The 27,440-nt window shown below is 46.9% G+C and overlaps 1 pseudogene; it reads left to right on the plus strand.

The window, feature by feature from the left end:
* Window positions 1–22,383, plus strand: part of LOC137537212 (uncharacterized) — a 97,109-nt pseudogene extending 74,726 nt beyond the window's left edge.
* The last annotated feature ends 5,057 nt before the right edge of the window (window positions 22,384–27,440 follow it).

Consider the following 27,440-nt stretch of genomic DNA (forward strand, 5'->3'; position numbering starts at 1 on the left):
AAGGGTTCATCCTCTGCATCCTCTCAGGAGGGGAATATATACTATGCAATAATTGTTATTACATCATCACATCTCCAGCATAGGTGGCTAAGAGAAGGGATCATCCTCTGCATCCTCTCAGGAGGGGAATATATCCTATGCAGGAATTGTTATTACATCAGCACATCTCCAGCATAGGTGGCTAAGAGAAGGGCTCATCCTCTGCATCCTCTCAGGAGGGGAATATATCCTATGCAGGAATTGTTATTACATCAGCACATCTCCAGCATAGGTGGCTAAGAGAAGGGCTCATCCTCTGCATTCTCTGAGGAGGGGAATATATCCTATGCAGGAATTGTTATTACATCAGCACATCTCCAGAATAGGTGGCTAAGAGAAGGGCTCATCCTTTGCATCCTCTCAGGAGGGGAATATATCCTATGCAGGAATTGTTATTACATCAGCACATCTCCAGAATAGGTGGCTAAGAGAAGGGCTCATCCTCTGCATCCTCTCAGGAGGGGAATATATCCTATGCAGGAATCGTTATTACATCAGCACATCTCCTGCATAGGTGGCTAAGAGAAGGGCTCATCCTCTGCATCCTCTCAGGAGGGGATTATATCCTATGCAGGAATTATTACATCAGCACATCTCCAGCATAGGTGGCTAAGAGAAGGGTTCATCTTCTGCCTCCTCTCAGGAGGGGAATATATCCTATGCAGGAATTGTTGAATTAGCTGATGTTTAGCTGAAAGTCGTCAAGAACTTCTTCCCAATCTTTGTTGTCAATGTCCTTCATGTCCTGCTGCCACTTATGTTTGCAGTTGGTTATACAACCTATACAGTCGTGAGCTGTTATTTCGATATAAATTGCAGGTTTATCAAGCCAGCTTTGAAGAAAAGTGAGTTCTACCCGGCGACACTCCAAGTGGGAAATCCCCCGAGGAAATGGAGATGCAAATGAACATAGCGGGAAAACATCTGGTTATTTAGATTATAAGAGTTCTTGAGGGAATTAAAGGTCATCAGTTTGCCGTCATTCACGATGTGCTGTAAGTGTGTAATTCCTTGTCTAGCCCAGAGAATGGAATGTGAAATCTCCAAGAAATGGGGCGAGTGGGGATTATCCCACAGTGAGGTGTAGGGCAACAGCCAAATATGGTTTTCTTTAAATCCTGGTATTGACTAAAAAAAAAAAAAAAAAAAAGGCATACAAAATGCATATGTGTTTTACGTTAGCAAACCACAAACTCATTAAAATGCATCTGCATAAAAAAATGCACACAAAAAGCACACAAAACATGGTAAAAATGCAATAGAAAATCGCAAACGCACCATCCAAAAGCACTACTTTTTCACGCTATGTCATATGTGTTTCCAGCCTAAGACAATGCATGTTTGGGAATTGTAGACTTACAGATAATTAAATATCAGTGAGTGTTTGGATTTAGAATTCAGGCCTCTAACATTCCAGGCAATGCATGTAAGAGCTGACATGATAATTGATATGAATAGAGCTAAAGCACTCCATGTCTTAGGCTGGTTTCACAGTGGGATGTTACAGGCGCACGTTAGAGCAGCCTGTAGCGCACCCCACCGCACAGCAATGAAAAATCAATGGGCTGTTCACAGTGCCCACGTTGCGTTACATAGTAACGCTGCGCCACCAGACAACGTACTGCATGCAGTACTTTCTAAGTGGCAGAGCCGCGTTAGACTGTTTGCACATGCTCAGTAACGTTGGGGAGGAGCTGAGAGCGGCCAGGCACATGGCTAATTAATATTCACTGCACTCAGTGACGTGCAGTGTTTACTTCCTGGAGCGGCCGCTCTGTGCAGCGATTGGTCGGCGGGACCACGTGATGCCGCATGCGTCCAAGAGTGCGCATCACGGCATCACGGACGCCAGAGTGAGCTGCACAACGTGGCTCACTCTGACGTCCAAAGCAGGGAGCTCCAGGCATTGTATTAGAGGCACGTTATGCGACCATAACGTCCCCTAAAACGCAACGTCCTGGTGTGAAACCAGCCTTAGAGAATTATAGAAACCGGCCAGGGGGGAGGGGACCAAAGGGACAGGAGGATTCGCCCCAGTAAATAGGAATAAAAGAGAAGAGTTTATAAGTGTGGGATTGACCATAAAGCCCCACAAAGAAGAAAGACTAGCTAACCCCCCCCCTCCCCCCTACATCCTTTACCCAACTCATGGGCATTGTGGATGACTGTGCCCTAACTAAACTTCACCAGTCACACAAAGATAGTCAGTATAGAAAACTTATATTAAAGACTTCCTCCGGCTAAAAAAAGAAAACAAAATTGGATGGCAAATGGCAATACATATACAGTATGTAGTATATGCACTGAGTCCGAATTATCAATTACATCTGAATCAGAATTGACTTTATTCGCTGAGTAAGACCAAGTCACACCTGGATTTTTTGTGGTACACCCAGCAATAGTAGTAGTGCAATTTACAGACTTTGAGGACATGCAATTTTCATAACAGAAATGTACATAACAGAAATACAGAGAGAGTCTAGACAAAGCAGGAATGTCAATAGAAGAATACCTGTGTGTCCCTAGCAGAGATTATGGCTGCTGGGGGTGTTGCTTGGGCTAGAGTTCAGGAGAAGGACGGCCTGGGGGAAGAAGGAGTTCCTGTACCTGGAGGTTCTGGATCTGAAGTGACAGCCTGAGGGGAGGTGGTTGAAGTAGTGCCTACTGGGATGGGAGGGGTTGTTCAAAATCCTTTTTGCCCTTGACTTCAGTCTGGAGACATGTAGGAGGTCCTGCGATTGCAGGGGTCACCCAATGATCCTTTCTGCAAAGTTGAAGACTTTTTGAGGTTCAAGCCTATCGCTTGCGGTTGCACCCGATAATGGAGGAACAGAGGATGGACTCAGTGGTGGCTGTATAGAAGCTGAACATCAGACCCCTCGGCATTCCAAACTTGTCAGATCTGACAGTAATGTCAGAAACACCTGATCTGCTGCATGCTTGTTTGGGGGTCTGTGGCTAAAAGTATTAGAGGCAGATTATCAGCAGGGCTGCCAGGCAACTGGTATTGCTTAATGGGAACCAGAGAGGAATGCATTGTTAAAATAGAAAAAGATTTTATACATACCTGGGGCTTCTTCCAGCCCCATAAGCCTGGATCGCTCCCACGACGCCATCCTCCGATTCCTGGATCCGCCGGTACCGGGCCCGTCACTTCCGGCGGACGCTGCCAATTGTCCGCATCACAGGGGCTCCCTCCATACCCGTACGCATGCGGCTGCGCAGTAGGCAGCCACACGCGTAACTGTATGGAGGGAGCCCCCTGTGATGCGGAGAATTGGCCGCGTCCGCCGGCCGACTGGCGGTAATGACCCGGTATCGGCGGATCCAGGCAGAGGAGGACGGCGGCGTGGGAGCGATCCGTGCGTATGGGGCTGGAGGAAGCCCCAGGTATTTATAAAAGCTTTTCTTGATCCTCTCTGGTTCCCTTTATGAAATAAATATGGCAGCCTCCATATCCCCCTCACTTCAGTTGTCATTTTAGGTTCGCTTTAGGAAATGATTGTATCAAGTGCATTTCTGACAACTGACCACTAGATGGCAGCAGAAGATGATCTTTAATTACATTTGTGCTGCTGTCTTATTTTGTAGCCTTATGTTCACCACATACTGCGATTGTGTTCTGAATATTTCTCTGTGTACAGAGGTATAAAACTCCTATACATCTGCTAACTGCCCACACTACATGACACTACATAGTAAGGGCAGAAAGTACTATGCATGCATTCCTATTGCCAGTCTCCAAAATGGCGATCCCAGCCTCGCATAGCATGTATGATGTCATGATGCCACCGCCCACTGGCTGCCATTACCCAGAACTCCCTGAGAGTGTGTGTGCTGTAAACAGAGCCATGGCAGATGCAGAGGGGCCCAATCATGAGATTCCATTGTTACAGGTAAGCCTGATTCATTTATCACCCGCACCCCAGCACCTTCTACTCCTGATGGGCATTATAGCACACACAAAAGGGTGCTAACATAGCACGCCAAAAAGCTTTGGATGTGCAAACTAGGGTGCTAAGTAGTTTGCACGTCTAAAGCTGTTGCTGACTGCGCGCAAAGTTTAGCGCTGCAGGGTGCATGTGAAACGTTGCACTGTCCATGTGCAAAGTATGTGGACGGTGCAACGTTTCGTGCGCACCACGCAGCACTTAAAGTATGCGCATGCTAACTTTTGCGTGCATATTAGCGTGTTCAAAGTGCCTTTGGGGGGCTTTTCACTGGCGTGCTAAAACTTACCACCCTTTTGTGAATCAAGCCCTTGAAGTGACGGTGATATATGGAGGCTGCAGGCACAAATCTACCTCACAGGAGCCTATAGGCACAAATGTTCTGACACCTTAGACCTTGCCCTACATGGACCTACAAACTCCTAGCAAACTGCACCGCAAGTGTGCTGGCTGGGCCTCTCTGTGATATCTGGACTTGCCCACTTTAGTTACACCCCTGAATGCAACTTGCCTGGCTGTCCTGCTGATCCTCTGCCTCTCATACATTTATCTATAGCCCCTGAACAAGCATGCAGATCAGATGTTTCTGACTGAAGTCTCACTGGATTAGCTGCATGCTTGTTTCATGTGTGTGATTTATTATTATTATTTAGTGTCCATGCAGCACTGATATTTTCTGCAGCACTTTACAGAGTAATGTTAACGTTATGCTTTCCTGAGATACTCTGCTGGCCCCACCACCCACAAGTGACAGCAATGGGGAGTTGATAAAGGGCAGTGGCCTGAAATGTTGTATTCTTTCTTTACTGCGGTACCACAGCTTTTTGTATGATAAATAAAATATTGACGATTTCACTGAGAAGAGTCGAGTCCAGATTTGGATTGGATGTGTATGGACAGTATTGTATGGGAGGCTTGATGAACCTCCCTCCTTCATCTGTGACTCCCTGTGGATTATCCACTAGAGCCTGAGGCCTGCAGACACTTGCTTGTGTTACAGCAATGGGGAGTGCTGGGGGGAGGGGATCCTGTATCTGTAGTTTCACCACTGACATCTGTGCAACCTTGAGTCTCATCCCTTTATTATCTATCCAAAGGCAGCAGCATCCTGTACAGATCACATGACCACATCACTGAGGATGGAGAAGGACCAGAGTCACATGACCGAGAGAATATTCAACCTCACCCTGGAGATATTCTGTCTGCTGACTGGAGAGGTGAGGAGGATCCTGGGAGGTCACATGACATCTTATCTCTATTAATAAAATACATACCTGACTGGAGAGGTGAGGAGGGGAATTAAAAAAATGTGGGCACCTGTGGAAGAGACGCAGATGGTGAGCAGCGCTATGGAGGAGGCTGGGGAGTGGCAAGAGTGACGCTGCAAAAGGTAAACAGCTGCATTTCGGGCACAGTTTGTCACCGCTCCCCCCCTGGGCTCTGATATGACCCCACAATGGCTGCTAGTCGGCCTTGGAATTTCTCGGAGGACGGACTCTAAGTTAACACTATTATACTTTTCAGTTTTTATTTTTATCTTAAATGCTCTGATCTGTTTTTTCAGAACTTTATTGCTACCTGTTTTGTCTGAACGTTTTCCAGACTGTAGCGCAACTGAACACTTTTCATATAAGTGCCTAGCCTCTGTTCATTTGCTTAGCAAAATGTGTAATATCCTCACCTCCCCTCCCCCGACCCCCTCCCCACACCCACCCCTTCCCCACCGACTGTCTTTACAGTTGAGCAACCCTCCGCATCCCTCCTCCTCTCCCCCCCCCCCTCCTTCCCTAACCCACTCAACCTACGGATTTATATGATACCTCTGCCGAACTTTTCTGAGGTGTGTTATTGACAGGCGGCTATATAAGGCACTTAATTTTCAATTTATCATCTGTCATGATCCAATGTTTTTTGTCAGTTGTTATACGCTACTAAGCTAATGTTTGCAGCTAATTAACAATGTTAACATTAATGCCTGCAGCGAGTTTTCCTGTACCCCCTTCCCTTGTTTTCCTCACCCTCCCCCCCCCTCCCAGTTCCCTGGGTGTCCACCTGATTGCTTCAGAGGATCACCCCCCCCCCCCGTCACCTTCCTCCCAAGCCCCCCTACCTACCTCCCCCCCCCCCCCCTTGCCTTCCCTACTACTTAAGAACTGTTGCTCATGGGATTTGATTTGTAGTTTACCTGTGATTGTCTTGTATCAAACCAGGTCTGACCATTGCCAAACGACCCCCTCCATAGACACTAATCGTTATATTTATTCTTTAGCCCCTAACACACTGCGTATTAAACGGCCCTCCCCACCATGAGAAACTATGGAATGCCCAGGTTCTGCCTCCCCAGCCCTGGCAAATACCCCCCACCAGAGAGCGTTATCCCCTTACGCAACATCTACCATCTTTGCCCACAAGACCCAGCCGAATGTACCTGGTACCTTGCACACCAAATTAGACCTGCTCCTAACAATAACAATAACTCCTGACGCACTGCATTGTGGGTACAACCCCCGCATACTATCTCAACCTGACGCAATAGATCATCCCCCCTCCTTCACCCTACCACCCTCCCCCCCCCTTGCACAGAGCCTAACATTACTTGATGTCAATGGTCAGATGACGGCTATCATTCTGATTTCTTCCCCATAAAAGTTACACTATGTCCCACCTACCTAGGTGGGACTCCTCCTTTCCCGAGGTCCTCTTGCTCTTGACCCCTGCGCGGTCAAGCTTTTCTTTCAGCCCAGTTCCCGGATTACCACGGAACTGTGTGCGTGTTTCTCTTTTACTCTCTTTCACCCTCACTCCTTCTTCTTCTTTCTCTTTGCTGCTCCTCCTCTCTCTCCAGGGTCTCCACCTTGCAGCTCTTTACACCGCATCAAGCTTTGAAATCAACCCTCCATGACTTCTCCCTTTTTTAAAATCTTTTCTCATAACGTCCAGGGATTCGGTTCCCCACATAAACGTTCTAAAGCGTTTACCTATTATAAAGCTTGCCAAGCAGATGTTGTTTGTTTACAAGAGACTAGACTAGACCAACCCACCTGCCCTAAATACCTGAATCGTCACTATCCCACAGCCTTTTTCGCCTGTGCCCGCACGAAAGTACGTGGAGTCTTAATCGCCTTTAAGAAGAACTTCCCATTCAATTACACAAAACACATAGCTGACCCCACTGGCAGATACCTTATCTTACTCGGTACAATATATGACAGAGAGGTCACTTTTGCTACATATTACGCTCCCAATGCACATCAATCCAACTTCTACTCCCACTTTCTACAAGTCCTTTCTCAGCACGGCTTAGGTCAAATCATAATCACAGGCGATACCAACGCCACTCTTAACCCTAAGATAGACAGGCAAAGACCTCATAGCTCTAACTCCACTGCAGAACTTAAAGATCCACACGGAGCCAAAATTAAAGAACTCCTAGACCACTATGGTTATGTAGACATCTGGCGGGAACTCAACCCCTCTACCAAAGACTTCACCTTTTACTCCAATGCCCACGACAGCTTCAGCAGGATCGACCACATCTTCGTGCAGCAGACTTGCCTCCACCTAGTGCCAGCAGCCAAAATACATACAACCCCTTGGTCAGATCACTCCCCGGTTTCCATTTGTTGTTCCGCTACGTTTCCGATCAATCGATCATTTAAATGGCGTTTAAATGACTCTCTGCTCTCCAGAGCAGATATTACCGACCAATTGAAGGAGAAGGTCGAGGAATACTTTGCCGATAATGCGGGCTCTGTATCCTCACCTTTCACCCTATGGGAGGCTCACAAAGCTACTATACGTGGAATATTAATAGGAATCGCTAGCGGCCTTAAAAAACGCCGCAACCAAAAAATAGAGGAACTTACTGCAAAGCTGGGCCGAGCGGAACAGGAATGGAAACAAACACCCACACGTATCAATAAGATCATCAAAGACCGCATTGGCACAGAATTAGACTTACTACTAACGGATAAGGTGGAACAACAACTTAGATGGCGAAGACAATTTTATTATTACAACGCCAATAAGCCATTGTCTCTCCTAGCCAAATGTCTTAAAAATAGGCCCCCTCATCTCACTATGCTTAAAATCCGCAACTCCTCAGGACAGATCACTGCTAACCCTCGTACGATTGTTGACTGCTTTGAGAAATTCTTGTCGGACCTATACGCTAACACCCCCAATGTTTCTGATACAGCCATCCGGGACTTTTTAGACCAAATTACACTCCCAAAACTAAGCCAAGACTCCATTACCAGTTTGAGTGCCCCTATATCGGCAGCTGAAGTTCAATCAGCTATCAAAACGTTGAAGCCCAATAAGACACCTGGCCCGGACGGGTTCTCAGCTCTTTATTATAAAAAACTGTCAGACTCACTGGCCCCAGAACTAGCAAAGTGCTACAACGAAATCCGGGAAGGCGGATCCCCCCCTAGATCCATGCTAATGGCTTACATTTCCATGGTTCCTAAGATAGAACAGGAACACCATGCAGTCCATCAATTTCGCCCTATCTCCCTTATTAACATAGATTTCAAAATATTAGGCAAAATCCTAGCGCTAAGACTGAATAAAATCCTCCCATCTCTAATCCACAGAGACCAGATTGGCTTCGTCCCAGGCAGGCAGGCCGAAGACGGCACTAGAAGGGCTATCCTCCTAACCCACTACCTTCAAACAAATAAAATCCCTGGGGTGGCCTTATCCTTAGACATATTTAAGGCCTTTGACACTCTCTCGTGGTCCTATTTGAAACTCGCCCTCCAGAAATGGGGCTTAGATGCTACCTTTTTGAACTGGATCCAAGGAATGTACGCTGGCCCTACAGCCTCGGTAAGATTTTTTGGCCACTCCTCTCAAACTTTTGATATCAATCGGGGGACCAGACAAGGCTGCCCGTTGTCCCCCTTGCTTTTTATCCTTGCCCTGGAGCCTTTTGCTTGCTATCTACGCGACAAAACGGCTATCCAAGGAATAGAATACGCAGGCCTATCCCATAAACTTCTCATGTTCGCAGATGATACTCTGCTTATGTTAACACAACCCCACACATCCATCCCAGAAGCCCTCCAAGCCTTTACTTACTTTGCCCAGGTCTCAGGCCTGCAAATAAACATAGAGAAATCTAAAGCTATGGGAATATCCCTATCCCCCACAGACCTTGACCAGCTGAGGAGCTCTTGCCCCCTTCAATGGGTTCAGTCCCTGCCCTACCTGGGTGTCACCCTTACCGCCCACTATGCCTCACTTTTCTCTGCCAACTACCCCCCGCTATTAAAAACACTTTCTGCCCTGACCGATAGGTGGTCTCATTCCCCCCTATCATGGCTAGGTAGGATCAATGCGATCAAAATGTCCTACCTGCCAAAGCTTCTCTATTTCTTCCGCACTCTCCCGGTCCAAGTGCCAAGCCACTATTTAGGTATCTTCCAAAAGAAAATCATGGACTTTGTGTGGGGTCGCAAAGGTCCCAGAGTCTGCAGGGCGACTCTGTTTGCCCATAAATTAGATGGGGGCTTGGGGGTTCCTAAGCTTTCCTCTTACTACCAGGCAGCAACCATAGCCCAACTCACCCGCCTATTCCAGACACAAGATACTCCTCTCTGGGTATTCATAGAGATACCCTGGTGTGCCCCCCCACTACCCAGCATTTTACTATGGCTCCCTCCAAAAATGAGACCACCCTCATTAAGCCCCCCTCTGGCTCACGGCCTTAGAGTGTGGGACTCAGTCCGTTATTCGGCTAACCTTCAATCTCCTTTCCTCCCTTTGCTGCCATTGATTAACAACCCTTTATTCCCTCCGGGCCTAAACGACCCAAAGGCATTCTCCTGGTGGAGCACGAACGGTCTCACCAATGTCACACACCTCCTCACGCCTAGAGGTTTTCTTTCCTGGCCTGGTTTACAGGAAAGATTTTGTGCTCCCCCCGGGGAATTCTTTCGATATTTACAATTGAGACATTGGATCACACCTCTCATTCGAGATAAAGACCCCCCTTACACTGCTACACCTTACGAAAACATTTGTATGCACAGTCCTAATACTAAAGGCCTGATCTCCAGATTATATGGCTTTTTGACACGCCCGTCTTCCCCGACAACACACCCCTACGCCTCTAGATGGGAAACAGATCTCGCTAGCCCTAAGGATAGAGAAGACTGGCTGGACATCTGGAGCAGAGTCTCCAGCTGCTCCAGCAACCTACATATAGTCGAGTCTGCCTATAAGGTAATGACACGATGGTATCTCGTCCCGACCCGTATAGCCAAAGTATTCCCCTCCGCCAATCCCTTTTGCTTTCGGGGCTGCAGGCTGCCCGGCGACATGCTTCACATTTGGTGGACTTGTCCACGGCTCAACCGCTTCTGGTGCCAAATATATAAACTACTTTCTTCTCTCTTTCATCAGCCAATCCATAGAGATCCTTGGCAAGCTTTATTACACGCAAAGATTAGCTCCTTAACCTCCACACAGAATAAATTAGCCTCTGTCGTACTCTCAGCAGCTACTATGACAATAGCCCGGAACTGGAGGAAACCTTCAGTCACCATTAACGAAGTGAAATCGAGAATAAACTCAATAATGGTAAATGAGCGCCTCATTAGCATCCTTAGGGACACCCAAACGAAATTTGAAAAAATCTGGGACCCCTGGATCCGTTTAGAGCATCCAAGTCTGGAGACAACTTTCATTACAAGACTGTAAGGTGGACCCCTGTCTCTGTCCCCTCCTCTTTTTCTCTTTCCCCCTCCTTAGCTTCTCTCTTTGCTACTTCTCTCTCCCTTTTCTTTCGGTTTCCTTTTTTCTCCATCTCTTACCCACGGACGCTTATGACCACAATCCTTCCTGTCCTGCCTGTCCATTGCTGAATGGGGGGCGGCCGGGAAGGTATCCATACAATTTTGCCCTGATGGGGCTCCCTCCTCCCCTAAACCCCTGATTCCTCATCAGCAAGCCCCAGATAGCTGGACTTAGTCCTCTGTGGGCTCACAACAATTTCCAACCTGACAGTAGTATATACACCTCAAACTACTCTAATGTTTGCTATATCAACCTGCTGGTTATCCTGCCTGTCCCTTCCTATTAGATCCAGCTATAAGATAAAGATATTTGTACAAGCTCTCCCTACTTCCTTGCCTTGTTATATATATCTTGATGTACAATTTGAGTTGTTAAAAATTTAAAAATGTCAATAAAAACTTTGAAAACAAAAAAAAAGGTAAACAGCTGGCTGCGACATGCTGTGAGTCACTAGCATGGCTGCAATTTCAGCTTCACCCTGCTCCCTTTTTAATACCGTTATTTTAACAATTTTTTTATTCTATCTCAGATAAAGATGAAGAAACGATAAAAAAATTGTTATAGACAATAGTTTCAGATTTTGACTGAATCCTGTGTCCCTTTTTTTCTGGCACCCTTATTTGATGTATGCTGGAGGAGGATTCTGGGAGATCACATGACATCACTCTTATCACTAATAATAAAACACACCTGACTAGAGAGATGAGGAGGATTGTGGGAGATCATGTGACATTATTATTTGTCCTTCCATACAGAGTTTTCCTCCAGTGAAGTCTGGTGATCATGTGACCATCACGGTGCCCCCACCTCACTCCCTGATATCTGAGGGACACAACAAGCAGAAGATTCTGGAAATCACCAGGAAAATGATGGAGCTGTTGACAGGAGAGGTGAGCGGTGCTGGGAATTATGGGACATTATCCAGTAACAGCAAGGGGTGTGTCTGGTCAGTGACCTTATCATTGTGTGTGTCAGGTTTCTATGAGATGTCAGGATGTCACCGTCTATTTCTCCATGGAGGAGTGGCAGTATATAGAAGGACACCAGGACCTCTACAAGGACGCCATGATGGAGAATCAGCCGCCCCTCACATCACCGGGTAAGAGGAGACTTTCATTTTGTACAAAGGAGAAAGCAGTACGGAGGGTCCACCTAGATCCCCCCATCATCTGATAATCACACATAGACAATGTATTCAGTCAGTGTGTGTGTGTGTGTTTCCTACAGATGTATCCAGTAACATGAACCCTCCAGACAGATACACAGGTCCTCTTTATTCCTGGGATTGTCCACAAGATGATTGCACCATTCCCCACCATTGTCAGGTATGTGGGCTGAGGGTCATCAGCGATTCCAAACTGTATTTCCCTTTTCCTTTTGCATATGCTGTTATCAGTGTTCACAATTAAAATATTAGCTCCCATTTTGTGAACTTAGGGTGGAGAACTGATTCATGCAAGTGCTGTGATTGAAGAGAAAGAAGGAGAGACGTATGTGAGGAGTGATCAGCAGTCTGTGGAGGAGGGTGACATGATGAGGACAAGTAAAGAGGAAGAAGGAGAGACGTATGTGAGGAGTGATCAGCAGTCTATGGAGGAGGGTGACATGATGAGGACAAGTAAAGAGGAAGAAGAAGAGACATATGTGAGGAGTGATCAGCAGTCTATGGAGGAGGGTGACATGATGAGGACAAGTAAAGAGGAACAAGAGACGTATGTGAGGAGTGATCAGCAGTCTATGGAGGAGGGTGACATGATGAGGACAAGTAAAGAGGAAGAAGAAGAGACGTATGTGAGGAATGATCAGCAGTCTATGGAGGAGGGTGACATGATGAGGACAAGTAAAGAGGAGGACAGTGTCACAGAGGGCAGAGCAGGTGAGTAATCAGCAGTAAATAAATATAGAATACCTGCAGATAATGGTCACTGTACATTACTGTACACAGATTGGTCACAGTAGGGGTGACTTAGTGTTACTGGCCTGTAATAAGCTGATAATGGTCACTGTACATTACTGTACACAGATTGGTCACAGTAGGGGTAACTTACCCACATACGTCACAGTATATTTGCACAATTGGAGACAAGAGAGACATAAAGGGACATTACTAGGGGCATATGAGTGACACGAGGATACAATGGTAATAAGAATGTGTAGGTCTGTTGTCACAAGTGTTAAGGTGCCCATACATTTACCCATTTGGCCACCAATCAACTATCCGATACAATAATTATTATGGAATAATTGGGCCAAAAACAGGGCTGTGGAGTCGAAGCAATTTTTGGGTGCCTGGAGTCGAGAAAAAATGAACCGTCTCCTAACGAATTTAAACTGTAATTAAAATAGAAAATATGATAAAAATGTTCTATTTCTCAGATAATAGTCATCATCATAAAATATATATATATATATATATATATATATATATATATATATATATATATATATATATATATATATATATATATATATATATATATATATATATATATATATATATATATATATATATATATATATATATATATAGTAATAGCTGTGCTTAGCCCACAAAAATGAAAGAATCAAGTCAAAATTAGTTACTTGTGCGGCTTCAATAAAGCAGTCCCTGTATTTTTAAAGTCAGATATACACATCTGATTGTGACTGTATATATGATGTGTACACAGGAATCTCATATATATATACTAAATAACATCTATGCTGTAAGAATAAAGCCTGATGTGTAGCCGTGTCACTAATAGAGATGGTGAATGAGATGGAAATAATTCTGCATTCATGCTGGTTTATGCAAATGTACGCACTCCCTTTGCTCATGAAATCAAATCATTTGATATGTTGTTAAAATTTGCTTTGGTGACTATGAATTAAAGGGTACCTGAGACGGATGAAAATAAGAGTTTTTTTTATACATAACTGGGGCTTCCTCCAGCCTCCTTCAGGCTAATCAGTCCCTCGCTGTCCTCCTCCTCCTCCACTTGGATCTTCTGCTATGAGTCCTGGTAATTCATCCAGTCAGCGCAGTCCGGCCGCGTGCCGCTTCCATAGCCAGGAGCGTTCTGCACCTGCGCAATAGTGCTGCGCAGGTGTAGTACACTCCCAGCAGCGGAGTGTGTGCATGCGCACTACGCCAGACTGGCTCAAGTACCTGGACTCAGCAGAAGATCCAGGTGGTAGAGGAGGACAGCGAGGGACTGATTAGCCTGAAGGGGGCTGGAGGAAGCCCCAGGTATGTATAAAAATGTCATCTGTCCCAGGTTTATTTTGTTACACAGTAGTACTAAACTCTACATATGCACTCCCCACAGAGCTGCAGGGAATCCACTGAGAATGCTGTGCACATTGAACACAGAGGTGTTGTCTATCACCCATAAACCTGGTTCAGATTGTGCATGAAGAATGTGTAATAGAGGAAGAATCTCCTCATTCCCCTGCAGAGTACCTGCACATCACTCTTACATGTACCCACAGTTACATTGCCTAGGGCCTGATAGATGTTCTTTGTTCCTGTCTGTACCTTCTACAAGTACTCTTACCAAGGACTAGTTTTAGTCTATGACAGGCATGGACAAACTCGGCCCTCCAGCTGTTAAGGAACTACAAGTCCCACAATGCATTGCAGGAGTCTGACAGCCACAGTCATGACTCATAAAGGCAAATGCATTGTGGGACTTGTAGTTCCGTAACAGCTGGAGGGCCGAGTTTGCCCATGCTTGGTCTATGACTAAAAGTATTAAAGGCAGAAGATCACCTGGATAGCCAGGAAACTGGTATTGTTTAAAAAGCATCAGATGGGTGAGCGGCGGTAACAGCATGCATTAATCACGTACGAACGCAATGGAAATCCCCAACCACTGTCCCCCCTAATGTACATGAACCCCCAGTGCCATATGCAGTTATACTTTACCTGCCCCCGGCCACTGTTCCCCCCCCCCCCCCCAATGTACATGTACCCCCCAGTGCCCCATGCAGTTATACTTTACCTGCCCCCGGCCACTGTCCCCCCCCCCCCCCCAATGTACATGTACCCCCAGTGCCCCATGCAGTTATACTTTACCTGCCCCCGGCCACTGTCCCCCCTAATGTACATGTACCCCCAGTGCCCCATGCAGTTATACTTAACCTGCCCCGGCCACTGTCCCTCCTAATGTACATGTGCCACCAGTGCCCCATGCAGTTATACTTTACCTGCCCCCGGCCACTGTCCCCCCCCCTAATGTACATGTACCCCCTGTGCCCCGTGCAGTTATACTTTACCTGCCCCGGCCACTGTCCCCCTAATGCACATGTACTCCCCAGTGCCCCATGCAGTTATACTTTACCTGCCCCCGGCCACTGTCCCCCCTAATGCACATGTACCCCCAGTGCCCCATGCAGTTATACTTTACCTGCCCCAGTCACTGTTTCCCCTAATGCACATGTACTCCCCAGTGCCCCATGCAGTTATACTTTACCTGCCCCCGGCCCCTGTCCCCCTAATGTACATGTACCCCCCAGTGCCCCATGCAGTTATACTTTACCTGCCCCAGTCACTGTTCCCCCTAATGCACATGTACTCCCCAGTGCCCCATGCAGTTATACTTTACCTGCCCCCGGCCCCTGTCCCCCTAATGTACATGTACCCCCAGTGCCCCATACAGTTATACTTTACTTGTCCGCTGCCGCCGCTGTCCCCCCTAATGTACATGTACCCCCCAGTGCCCCATGCAGTTATACTTTACCTGCCCCCCGGCCGCTGTCCCCCCCCTAATGTACATGTACCCCCAGTGCCCCATGCAGTTATACTTTACCTGCCCCGGCCTCTGTCCCCCTAATGTACATGTACCCCCCAGTGCCCCATGCAGTTATACTTTACCTGCCCCTGTCCCCCCCTAATGTACATGTACCCCCAGTGACCCATGCAGTTATTCTTTACCTGCCCCGGCCACTGTCCCCCCTAATGTACAGTGCCCCATGCAGATATACTTTACCTGCCCCCGGCCCTGTCCCCCCTAATGTACATGTACCCCTAGTGCCTCATGCAGTTATACTTTACCTGCCCTCGGCCACTGTCCCCGCTAATGTACATGTACCCCCAGTGCCCCATGCAGTTATGTACTGCATGGGGCACTGGGGGGGGGGTACATGTACATTAGGGAGGACAGTGGCTGGGGGCAGTTAAAGTATAACTGCATGGGGCACTGGGGGGTACATGTACATTAGGGGGGACAGTGGCTGGGGGCAGGTAAAGTATAACTGCATGGGGCACTGGGGGGTACATGTACATTAGGGGGACTGCGGCCACGGGTGGTGATCAGGAATCAGAAACACCAAAGTAGGAAGGAATAGAATTGGTGAGTGATACATACCAATAAATCAATTTACTCTAAAGTAGTAAAAGTTATATAAATCTTTATTATATCAAAAACAGTAGTACATTTAAAATAAGCCTGACCTCACAGCACCCACCCCACCCATTCCTCCCCACAGTACACTCAGCAAACTACACATTCAAGCACACCCTCTCATACTAGATAAATGCAGAAGCATAAAGCAGAGAAGATCTCACTGCAGTGTTGATATAGTTCTGGCTAGTAAAATGCACCACCATGCCTATTTGGTTTCAGCCATAAACAGGAAGCAGCTAGAAGAATGCACTGTATTATCAGATGTATAGTTCATTCATGGTACCTCCTTATTACAGGGAGTATTGAACAGTCTCTTGAACCACTCCAAGTGTGTGACAAGAGCATGCAAAGTCAAATGATGTTAGGAAGTATTGACAGGTGATAAACAGGCTGCAGCAACATATGCTTAAAGAGTAGCACTGGCACGTATGCATTAGTATCCAGTAGATAATGCAAAGGCGTGCCTCAGTTCAATATCCATGAGGCAAAGCACAGACAAGCTGATTGATGCTGTCACACACAGGTCAGTGTTTGAATAACCCGGCAGTTGCAAATCATCAGTCACTGTCTTAAGCACAAGCAAGCAAGCAAGCAAAGCAGCTCCGTGAGAAAAGCGGTTCCAGTGTTGAGTAAACATAGTGATATAAGCTGCTCACCAGGTTTTTGGCTTTTGGTGTCGCCAATTGCAATGTCCTGCAGATTCCCCTCTAAGTGGGCATGATGATGGTATGAGTTGAAGGCTGAATAGTGCTTGAATAGCCAGAGGAGGATTCCCTGTGGAGGGGCGATCAGGAGGCCAGGCAAGCCAACGGAAAAACCACTTCACAGCCCCGACATGTTTCACGAGTGTATCCTCGTTTCCTCAGGAGGCGTGGTTCACCAGAATCAGCTGACAGCCGCTTATAACGGCTCTTGCGCCCTATCAGGCACACTCAATTCCCAGCTCCGCCCCCCCCCCGGCGCTGCGTACCCAGCGTTAGCCAGGAGCGTCCCAGCACATACCCCACAGCCGCCAACTGCAATTCGGCGGCGAGAGGAGCGCCTGAGAACGCGCATGGCCAAACGCTTTTGGTTGGCCGAAGCGGATCCCCCATCTCATCGCCCGCCCACCCACAGCAATACGTCGGGCGGAAGGAGCAGCAGGGACCGGATCCAAAGCGGATCCCCCATCCCATCACCCACTTCCGCCCACAGCAATGCGCCGGGCGGAAGGAGCAACGGGGACCCGTCCAGCCAACGTCAGAGACAACATACCCGCCGCACTCCATGGCAACCTAATGTCAATATGGAGTCAGGCGAGGTGGATAGCTCCGGGGGTAAACAGCAGCGCGGAAAGGTAACGAAACCATAGTATCCAAGCATGCATAGCACATACCTCATTCAGCTACAAAAATTACAACGCTGTACGTTCATTATTCTATATAGTCTGCACCCATGCCCATATATCTCAATTTCCTTATTACTTTAGAATAGAAGCTGCAAACAAACAGCAGCCCCTAAAAAGAGCAGCAATTCTGCCAGATATATCAGATGTATAATAGTAGTGGGAAAAGGACTTTTGGAGCTAAACTGCCGAGCAGCCCACAGCAGGAGGCCAGGACACGCAGGAGAAAACAAGTGCAGTCCCGCACACAGCGGGCAGTGTGTAAATGCCCAACAAAAGCAACAGAATCTCAGCAGAAGCCCATCTACAATGGGAGAAAGGGGGCGAAGCCCTCCATTTCATTTAGCCCTGGGGGAGAAGTGGCTTTTAGGTTGAATATCCACCTACACTCTCTCTGACAGAGCAACCTATCTAGGTTGCCCCCTCTTATTGAACCATGAACCCGGTCAATCCCAACAAATCTGAGTCCCCTAAAATCTCCGCCATGGTGCCTCCTGAAATGCACCCCGACTGGGGCAGTGGAGTTGACACTTTTTATACTCTTCACATGCTCAGAGATACGTTCTCTGAGCTCACGAGTTGTTTTTCCTATATAAAAAGCCCCACAGGGGCATAATAATAAGTAAACCACGAATTTCGTGGCACAATTGACATAATGTGACAATCTCCACTGCTTACCGTCCGGGAGCACCACCGACGCCCCCACATACATAAACCTACAGAAACTACAGCCCCCACATGTGTAGGTCCCCAGGGTACGACAGTGTAGTCGTGTGTTATCTTCAAAATGGCTATTAACTAACATATCCCTCAGGGATGGGGCTCTTTTGAATGTAATATTTGGCCGTGGTGGAACAAAAGGTGACAACCGCGAATCGTTGCACAGCATATACCAATATTTGTCTAAAATTCGTGTAATTTCTCCATGTTGCATACAAAACCGAGTGCAGAGCCTGGTCTGCTGCTGGCCAAGCCCCGCTACCCGGTTCGGACAGAGTAATTTGTCTCTATCGCTGCCCAAAGCTCTTTGGTAAGCTTTTCTCAGAGTTTTATCATTATAACCCCGTGCTTGAAAGCGCTTGCGCAGCTGACCGGCCTCCTGTACAAAAGATTCAAGTTTGGTACAATTACGACGAACCCTCAGGTACTGGCCTACAGGGATGCCTCTAACTGTGTGCCCAGGGTGGCAGCTATCAGCTTTCAATAAAGCGTTCGTGGAAGTCTCCTTTCTATATAGTCCTGTGCTGATCAGACCCGAGTCATCGCAATTCACCCGAAGATCCAAAAACGGAATCTCGTGGGAATCACAATTCATTGTAAATTTAAGATTCCGACAATTTACGTTTATACATTCCACAAATCTGATCAATTCTAGATGACTACCTGTCCACAGTACGAAGACGTCATCGATGTACCTGTGCCAAACTAAAATGTGGCACAGGTACATCGAGAGGGCCTCGTCTGTGATCAGGAATCAGCCTGTGTTGTATGGGCAGCAAACAGACCACTCTCCAATCAGATTTGATCAGATTGAGATCTGTTTATTGGTCGATCGGCCGCCAAAATCACGTAATGTATGGGTACCTTATATCATTCCTTCCATTGTCTCATAAGGTTCTACAATTTACTCATTTTTCATGTATGGCCAATGCTTTAGCTGTAGGGAGGGGCAATGAGATGCAAATAACTTTGACTTGTATGCAAATGTAGTGAAAATTGAATGCAGATAATCACATTTGTCAAGCTGAAGTAATAATCATGTGATTGGCCGCCTGTAATAGGCACAATCTTCTGCAGTTTTCTGTCGGGCTGAGAAGTACTGTAATGATGGTCAGTGACATGCCAAAAGCTCTGAGATGGTGCAAATTGCATGCAAAGTATATGCAAAGCTAAGAAGCTGCTGCATTCGGTCAATTTCTATTCTGCATAAACCTTGCATCAACTTGGAATTATCAGCAGCTCACTGACTATCCACAGAATTCTCTAACAGGAAGTGCTGATTTTTCTCTATTTGCAGGGCGGAGTCCCGGCATCAGGAATCTCTCAGAGACTCGTTTCTCTGTATCCACAGACTGTACAACAGATGATGATGTCACTGGACAAGAGTCTCCTGCAGATATCCTGGTTACCACAAATATTCTCCCAGACTCCCCTCCCCTGTCTAACCCTGAGGGGCCTCATACCCAGCACAGCTCTCCCCCTGCTGGAGGGTCTTATTCCTGTTCCACATGTGGGAAATGTTATGCATGGAAATCACGCCTTGTCACACATGAGAGATCTCACACTGGTGAGAAGCCCTATTCATGTTCGGAGTGTGGAAAATGTTTTATTTGGAAATCACATCTTGTCATACACAAGAGAACTCACACTGGTGAGCGATCCTATACATGTGCTGAATGTGGGAAATGTTTTGCAAAAAAATCAAATCTTGTCATGCATGAAAGATCTCACACTGGTGAGAAGCCCTATTCATGTGCTGAGTGTGGGAAATGTTATGCACGGAAATCTCAGCTTGTCTTACATGAGAGATCTCACAGTGGTGAGAAGCCATATTCGTGTGCTGAGTGTGGGAAATGTTTTGCAAAAAAATCAAATCTTGTCATGCATGAAAGATCTCACACTGGTGAGAAGCCATATGCATGTGCTGAGTGTGGGAAATGGTTTGCACATAAACCATGTCTTATCAGACATGAGAGATCGCACACTGGAGAGAAGCCCTATTCATGTGCAGAGTGTGGGAAATGTTTTGGAGTTAAAGGAAACCTTGTCAGACATGAGAAATCTCACACTGGAGATAAGCCATATTCGTGTGCTGAGTGTGGGAAATGTTTTGAAGATAAAGGAACCCTTGTCACACATGAGAGATCACACACTGGTGATAAACCATATTTATGTTCTGAGTGTGGAAGATGTTTTACCCAGAGATCACACTTTGCCAAACACAAGAGATCTCACACTGCAGAGAAGCCTTATTCATGTGCTGAGTGTGGGAAATGTTTTACATATAAACAACATCATATCAACCATGAGAGATCTCACACTGGTACGCTAAATAGGAAGTAATGCGCGTCGGTTACATTTCGGAGGTGACACAGGCATCTCATTGATACTGGCGATCACGGAGGCCTGAGGGAAGATGAATGGGAACGAAGTTCTCATACATTAATCTAACGATCGGCAGTGGAAATGAGTGAGCTGGAGGGAGCGCAGAGGCACGATCAGATAATGATCAATGTTTTTGAAGAAAAACTGATCATTCTCGGCAGACATGCACGGATTGGCTCAGGGGGTGTCTGTCCTCTGCTACCAATCCCCCTGACGCCAAGACCATGGTGATTGCGGGCTTCCACACGTTCACGCGCACAGCCCTGCAGATTGCACAGGAGAGAGCCTCGTGTCCCTGCGGCTACAGCAGCACTTGCCATGGCCATTAGCCCCGTGTCCCTGCGGCTACAGCAGCACTTGCCGTGGCCATGAGCCTCGTGTCCCTGTGGCTACAGCAACACTTGTCGTGGCCATGAGCCTTGCATCCCTGCGGCTACTGCAGCACTTGCCGTGGCCATGAGCCTTGCATCCCTGCGGCTACAGCAGCACTTGCCGTGGCCATGAGCCTCGTGTCCCTGTGGCTACAGCAGCACTTGTCATGGCCATGAGCCTCGTGTCCCTGCGGCTACAGCAGCACCTGCTGTGGCCATGAGCCTCGCATCCCTGCGGCTACAGCAGCACTTGTCATGGCCATGAGCCTCGTGTCCCTGCGGCTACAGCAGCACTTGCCGTGGCCATGAACCTCGTGACCCTGCAGCTACAGCAGTACTTGCCATTTCCATGAGGCTTGCGTCCCTGCGGCTACAGCAGCACTTGTCATTGCCATGAACCTCGTGTCCCTGCAGCTACAGCAGCACTTGTCATGGCCATGAGCCTCGTGTCTCTGCGGCTACAGCAGCACTTGCCGTTGCCATGAGGCTTGCATCCTTGCCGCTGCAGCAGCACTTGCCATGGCCATGAGGCTTGCGTCCTTGCGGCTACAGCAGCACTTGTGGCCATGAGCCTCGTGTCCCTGCGGCTACAGCAGCACTTGCCATGGCCATGAGCCTCGAGTCCCTGCGGCTACAGCAGCACTTGCCATGGCCATGAGCCTTGTGTCCCTGTGGCTACAGCAGCTCTTGTCGTGGCCATGAGCCTCGCATCCCTGCAGCTACAGCAGCTCTTGTCGTGGCCATGAGCCTCACGTCCCTGCGGCTACAGCAGCACTTGCCATTGCCATGAGCCTCGCATCCGTGCGGCTACAGCAGCACTTGCCATGGCCATGAGCCTCGTGTCCCTGCGGCTACAGCAGCACTTGCCATGGCCATGAACCTCGCATCCCTGTGGCTACAGCAGCTCTTGTCGTGGCCATGAGCCTCGCATCCCTGCGGCTACAGCAGCACTTGCCATGGGCCGCGTGTCCCTGCGACTACAGCAGCACTTGCCGTGGCCATGAGCCTTGCGTTCCTGCGGCTACAGCAGCACTTGCCGTGGCCATGAGCCTTGCGTCCCTGCGGCTACTGCAGCACTTGCCGTGGCCATGAGCCTCGCGTCCCTGCGGCTACAGCAGCACTTGCCATGGCTATGAGCCTTGTGTCACTGTGGCTACAGCAGCACTTGCCATGGCCATGAGCCTTGTGTCCCTGTGGCTACAGCAGCTCTTGTCGTGGCCATGAGCCTCGCATCTCTGTGGCTACAGCAGCACTTGCCGTGGCCATGAGCCTTGCGTCCCTGCGGCTACAGCAGCACTTGCCGTGGCCATGAGCCTTGCGTCCCTGCGGCTACTGCAGCACTTGCCGTGGCCATGAGGCTTGCGTCCCTACGGCTACTGCAGCACTTACCGTGGCCATGAGCCTCGCATCCCTGCGGCTACAGCAGCACTTGCCGTGGCCATGAGACTTGCGTTCTTGCGGCTACAGCAGCACTTGCCATGGCCATGAGCCTTGTGTCCCTGTGGCTACAGCAGCACTTGCCGTGGCCATGAGCCTTGCGTCCCTGCGGCTACTGCAGCACTTGCCGTGGCCATGAGCCTCGCATCCCTGCGGCTACAGCAGCACTTGACGTGGCCATGAGCCTCGCGTCCCTGCGGCTACAGCAGCACTTGTCGTGGCCATGAGCCTCGCGTCCCTGCGGCTACAGCAGCACTTGCCATGGCCATGAGCCTCGCATCCCTGCGGCTACAGCAGCTCTTGCCGTGGCCATGAGCCTCGTGTCCCTGCGGCTACAGCAGCACTTGCCGTGGCCATGAGCCTCGTGTCCCTGCGACTACAGCAGCACTTGTCGTGGCCAATAGCCTCATGTCACTGTGACTACAGCAGCACTTGCCGTGGCCAATAGCCTCGTGTCACTGTGGATACAGCAGCACTTGCCGTGGCCATGAGCCTCGCATCCCTGCGGCTACAGCAGCTCTTGCCGTGGCCATGAGCCTCGTGTCCCTGCGGCTACAGCAGCACTTGCCGTGGCCATAAGCCTCGTGTCCCTGCGACTACAGCAGCACTTGACGTGGCCATAAGCCTCGTGTCCCTGCGACTACAGCAGCACTTGCCGTGGCCATAAGCCTCGCGTTCCTGTGGCAGAAACCGTTGAGAGGGAAGCCTCAGGATCCTATTGAAGCTTCCCTCGCTACTCCCCCCCCCCCCCCCCCCCGTCACTGAGCGCGGCCCCCCAAAAGATTAGCAAGAAGGCAATAATTGTGTAATACTGTTATACTGTGATATTTTTTGAGACAGTTATCATAGTTCATACTGTTGCAACCCTAGTTTCCATTGCAAAGGTTAATAAACCATCTGCTATTATTATTATTATTTAGTATTTATATAGCGCCGACATTGTCCGCAGCGCTGTACAGAGTATATTGTCTTGTCACATAACTCTCCCTCAGAGGAACTCACAATCTAATTATGTATTTTGTATTGTATGTATCGTAGTCTCGGGCCAATTTTAGGGGGAAGCCAATAAGCTTATCTATATGTTTTTGGGATGTAAGAGGAAACTGAAGTGCCCGGTGGAAACCCACGCAGACACAGGGAAAACATACAAACTCCATGCAGATAGTGCCCTCATTAAGATTTGAACCGGGGACCCAGCACTGCAAGGCGAGAGCGCTAACCACTATACCACCATGCTACCTATGCAGTTAGACAGGATCTGCTGTCACATGCAGCCACAGCTCTACTGAAATGTAAATAAAAGTCAAAACACTTTTATCTGGCTGAACAAAGAGTGCGGAAATGCGAATTATTTGTTTTTGTTGGGAGCCAATAATTTGATACTCCAGCACCAATAATGCAGATACACCCCAGGCAGGTTATTGTTATATGTGTTACTGTCACTGCTATAGACACCCCAATGCCTCAGTGCTGCACCCCAAATGTAAATTAGATGATTGGATACAGGTGTTTGGGCTGGAGGTGAGATACAGGAATTCTGGGGTGAAGAGGGGGACATGTTATTGTTATATGTCTTACAATCACTGCTATAGACACCCCAATGCCTCAGTGCTGCACCCCAAATGTAAATTAGGAGATGATTGGATACAGATGTTTGGGCTGGAGGTGAGATACAGGAATTCTGGGGTGGAGAGGGGGACAGGTTATTGTTATATGTGTTACAATCACTGCTATAGACACCCCAAAGCCTCAGTGCTGCACCCCAAATGTAAATTAGGAGATGATTGGATACAGATGTTTGGGCTGGAGGTGAGATACAGGAATTCTGGGGTGGAGAGGGGGACAGGTTACTGTTATATGTGTTACAATCACTGCTATAGACACCCCAATGCCTCAGTGCTGCACCCCAAATGTAAATTAGGAGATGATTGGATACAGGTGTTTGGGCTGGAGGTGAGATACAGGAATTCTGGGGTGGAGAGGGGGACAGGTTATTGTTATATGTGTTACAATCACTGCTATAGACAAATGTGGGAAGCTGTTGCTGGAAATGATTCTGTGTTATGTAACAAAATAAATCCTATTAGAATGGGAATCTGATGCATCTCCAAGTATCTCTCCTGTGAGTAAAGCTGCTAATAAAGTTATTCCTCTGGATAATGTGCTGAATATCAGCTGTATATTGTTCCCACAGTGTGACGTGTTTTGTTCCTCTGCATGGAATGTAAGATGTACTATTATCTGCATCAATCACAGTTACTGTAATACATAAATTGCATTGTTATAATGAATGAGGCCAGTGTAAGCTCAGTGTTTGTAGCCAGAGCTCTCTGTAACATTGCAGGTCTGTAGTCTGTCACTGGTGAGGGTCAATGACATGCAAATATTTCTGAGTTGATGGAACATTCAGTAAACAAAATCTTTTTATTCTCATACAATATTCAATATACATCAAAAGGTAACGGCAGCAATCTTACCATAAACAGGCAGCATATTACATGAACAGAATCCAGCATTAGCCAATATAAGGTAAGCCAGTGAGGTAAAGCATACCCCCTCAGCACCATTGTATGGAAGGTACAGTACATGCAAGGCATTCAAGTCAGGAGCCCTCATTGATCTCTGATTCAATATAATTTCCCGTCTTGCATAATGGCATAAGTGTGGAAGCAGCAGCTGACTGTGTGCTCACAGGGGTTGTGATGTTGTATATAATATAGCAGCCATTTTTGTTTAAATCTTATCTGTGGTAGCCTCCACTTTCTGTAGGACTGTCTTTCAATGTAAGTTACATTTGCATTCCATTTCCTTTGGAAACTACAGGCCACTAGGATGAAGGAAACTAATTTGCAGCCATTTTTTAAGGAATACTCCACCAATGTAGAAAAAGGCACTCCACAGGCTTCAAACTTGCGTTTGTGTTTATTGAGCAAGACACACTACATGTTACGAGTCAACTGACCCTTCCTCAAGTGTCTTGAGGAAGGGTCAGTTGACTCGTAACATGTAGTGTGTCTTGCTCAATAAACACAAACGCAAGTTTGAAGCCTGTGGAGTGCCTTTTTCTACATTGGTGGAGTATACGTTTGGCAGGAGTGGTGGACCTGCAGAGAAAGAGCACCGGCATTTGCTACCTACATCAGGTTAGCTGGATCTGAGCACCAAGGTGGATTATTCATTCATTTTTTAAGGAATAGTCTGATGTGTTTGCAAGGAGTTTGCATTGCTTTGAAGTCTGTATACAGCCACCTAGAGTCTGCAAAGGTTCAAAGCGTAACAGGAACCTTTGGAATTTGCATATCGCAGCAAGCAAGGATGTTACAGAGGTCTCTGCAAACGGTGATGTCACAATTTGAGGAAATTAGATTATTTTATTTATTATTTTTTTTATTTATTTATTTATTTTTTTTCTTCAAACTCAGATGCATTTTTGATATGGGAAGTTTATCAGCTTATGGTCTAGTCGCTTGGACGCCCAAACCAGCGCTGAAAAATGCTTTCATCATTGTTTGAGCCATACATAGTTGAAACTTTATTTCACTATATTTATATCATGCGTGCTTCAAAAACCATAAACTCCCCCCTTCCCTTACGCAACCCTCCCCATTCCAGAATTAACCATGTCTTACCATATCCTGTATCCCCTATATCTTAAATGAAAGGGAGGTGTAATAACCTGTTGTTCTTGCAACCGAGTATGTATACACATTCAGAAACTCTTACATTCAACCAAGCATACCCTTCCTTAACCCATAACCCATCCATATTAACCTGTCCCAACCCACCTGACCACCCCACTTGTCCACTCTTACCCCCACTCGTGTTATACAGCGTAGCCCCTAACCCATCTTATTATATGTATACTTATTGCTTATCCATATATTTTTTTGTAATTGACAGCCAGGTATCCCTATAGGATCTGACCCACTGAGTACAATCTAAGTCAGGTGTGTGATCTGCTGTGTCGCCGTTGGAAATTAGATTATGTCTGGCTATGAACATTGAGTATCCCCAGGCTACATGTCTTCCTATAAAAAAATCAGCTTGGAAAATTCAGAACTGTTAGTTCCCCAGGAGATAGCAAGAAGCTAGGACTACCCTGTTACTCGTTCTGACATGTATGCTGGTAACGTTCAATCCCTGTTTTTTCTTTGTTTATAGCAAACTGCCTTGTTGTGTTTCTGTAGTTTTTACTGTGTTTTTTGTAAATATTTTGTATATATTTCTTTCTGCACTGTTCCACTATTTAAAGTATTAAATCTTTATTTAACCACTTGAGGACTGCAGTGCTAAACCCCCCTAAAGACCAGGCCATTTTTTTACAATTCAGACCACTGCAGCTATAATGGTTTATTGCGCGGTCATACAAGTTACCACCCAAATACATTTTACCACCTTTTCTTCTCACTTACACAGCTTTCTTTTGGTGCTATTTGATTGCTGCTGTGATTTTTAGTTTTTATTATATTTATAAAAAAAAAGTCAGGAATTAAAAAAAAAATATATTTTCAACTTTCTTTGGTAACATTTTTTCAAATAAAGTAGCATTTCTATACAAATTTATTGTGCTCCATGTCTTTGATTAAAAAAAAAAATAAAATCCAATAAGTGTATATTTATTGGTTTGGGTAAACATTATAGTGTTTACAAACTGTTACAAAAAAGTGAATTTGCGCAGTTTGAAGCAGCTCTGACTGTTCTGAGCACCTGTCATGTTTCTTGAGATGCTAGAATGCCAGAATAGTATAAATACCACACAAATTACCCCATTTTGGAAAGAAAACACCACAAAGTATTTGCTGAAGGGCATGGTGAGTTCATAACCGATTTTATTTTTTGTCACAAGTTAGCAGAAAACGACACTTTGTGACAAAAAAAAATGTTTCCATTTCTGCTAACTTGTGACAAAAAAATAAATAAAATCTGCCATGGACTCACCATGCCAATTTCTGAATACCTTGGG

This window comes from Hyperolius riggenbachi, chromosome 10 (assembly GCF_040937935.1).
Source record: "Hyperolius riggenbachi isolate aHypRig1 chromosome 10, aHypRig1.pri, whole genome shotgun sequence".
NCBI lineage: Eukaryota > Metazoa > Chordata > Amphibia > Anura > Hyperoliidae > Hyperolius > Hyperolius riggenbachi.